The 2,220-nt window shown below is 51.5% G+C and overlaps 1 pseudogene; it reads left to right on the top strand.

Moving 5' to 3' along the window:
• The first annotated feature begins 471 nt into the window (after positions 1 to 471).
• Positions 472 to 1,437, top strand: LOC118675822 (annotated as a pseudogene).
• Positions 1,438 to 2,220: the final 783 nt, after the last annotated feature.

Here is a 2,220-nt window from a genome sequence, read left to right as displayed (position 1 = left end):
TCATGGATCGGCTGCCCCCTGCACGCCCCACACTGGGGATCAAGCCCGCAACCCGGGCCTGTGCCCTTGACTGGGAATCAACCGTGGCCACCTGGTTCACAGGTTGACGCTCAGCCACGGAGCCCCGCTGACTGGGCGATGTCTTCATTTTACGGGGGAGGGAAGAGGTCAGATTGGTACCCGCACAGCCCACGCCCGACACCTCCATGGAAAGTCCTGGTCCCAGCCGCCCCTGCCAGGCACCGCGAGACCAGGCCCAGGGGCAGCACCGCGGGCTCAGCCTCCAGCCTGCTGCTGCCCCCGCGACCTGCCCCGGGGTGTCTGGGTGCGTTTCCCCTGAGACTCACAGACTCCTCGCTGCCTTGGTTTGGGGACCTGGGGGTTAAGTTGAACTGTAATTGTGTTTGTCTCCTGGAAAGTCTTATTCAAAGAGAGAGTGCTACTAGAGCTGCCAGGGGGTGACTCCGCTGGCTGCCGCTGGAGGCCAGTCCCCAGGTCACCAACCAGTTTCTCCAACAATGAGGCCTACATCCTACACAACAACCTGTTGACATACATGGAATGGGTCCTGACCTCCTTAGCATGGTGCCAAGACCCGTGTGTGCAGTATTACTTCCCTTCCCTCTTACACAGTGGTTCTCAACCTTCCGGCCCTTTAAATCCAGTCCCTCATGTGGTGACCCAACCATAACATTATTTCCGTTGCTACTTCATAACTGTCATGCAGCTACTGTGATGAATCGTCATGTAAATATCTGATCTGCAGGATGGTCTTAGGCGACCCCTGTGAAAGGGTCGTTCGACCGCCAAAGGGGTCGCCACCCACAGGTTGAGAACCGCTGGTCTTGCAGGAAAGTATGACGTATCCAGAACAGAAGAGGAGGAAAAAAATAAAACCTCAGGGACCAGATGTTAAATCCTCAGTCCGTTTCATGAAGCAAACCATCAGCAATGCCTGTGGGGCCGCTGGACTGACCCATGCGATTGCCAACAACGAAGACAAGACGCGTTTTGAACCTGGATCCACCCTGAAAAAGTCCCTGGCGGCACCCGTGTCAATGAGCCCCGAAGAGCGAGCCGGGCGCCTGGAGAGCGAGGTGCTACTCGAGCCACTCGTGAGACCCGCGCCCATGAAGGTCGGCCCGAGGCACCGAACACAGAGGAGAAGGCAGGTCTCCCTTTTATTGCCTTCGTTCACGTCGATGGGCCTCCTGGTGCCTGGACGGACGGAAGCCATTTCCAATGAGCCGCGGCGGAGCTGGCGATGAGACCTCATGAGAGGAGGCCATCGAAGTTTGCAAGGAGTTTGTGGAACGTGACCCTGACGGACTGAGATTCAGTGCGATTGCTCTTTCGGCAGCAAAGTCTGTCAATAATGGAGACACCAAGTACTGTGTTATTTGTAACAAAAATTTAATTTCTGCTGCCATGCACTAACTCAAAGGTTTTGATGTTTTCATTAACGTGACTGATTAAACTCTATGTGAATTAAACTTCGGGGGAAAAAAGAGAACGCTACTTATTCTGCTGCCTTCAGGAGCTTTAACCTGACCACTATTTTATTTGTGCATTCCTCTTATTTTAACACGCGTATATTATTTATAGCCTACATATCCTTATATAGTGTAATATTTATATATTAAAATGTTGCTATATTAAAATAGTATTACTGCCATATTTTAGAAAATTTCATTTTGTTGTGTTTTATCTTAGAAAACATCAGTTCAAAAAAGAAAAAAGAAAACATCAGTTCATGACACCAAAGGAAAGAGTAAGAATCCTCCAGCCCTGGCAGGCATGCTCAGTGGTTAGAGCATTGGCCTGCACCCTGGAGGGTCTCAGGTTCGATTCCTGGTCAAGGGCACGTACCTGGGCTGCAGGTCCAATCCCCACCCCCAGTTGGGGTGCGTGTGGGAGGCAACCAATCAATCTGTCTCTGTCACATTGATGTCTCTCTCTCTCTCTCTCTCTCTCTCTCTCTCGCTCTCTCCCCCCCTCTCTCTTTCTCTCTGTCTCCTCTCTCCCCCCTTCCACTCTCTAAAAAAATCAATGGAAAAATATCCTCTCTTCTCTAGTGAGGATTAAAAAAAAAAAAAAAAAAGGAACCCTGACCAGTTTGGCTCAGTGGATAGAGCGTCGGCCTGTGGACTGAGGGGTCCCAGGTTCGATTCCAGTCAAGGGCATGTACCTTGGTTGCGGGCACATCTCCAGTGGGGGATG

This window comes from Myotis myotis, unplaced genomic scaffold (assembly GCF_014108235.1).
Source record: "Myotis myotis isolate mMyoMyo1 unplaced genomic scaffold, mMyoMyo1.p scaffold_m19_p_2, whole genome shotgun sequence".
Classification (NCBI taxonomy): Eukaryota; Metazoa; Chordata; class Mammalia; order Chiroptera; family Vespertilionidae; genus Myotis; species Myotis myotis.
This window is presented reverse-complemented; position numbering and strand designations above follow the sequence as displayed.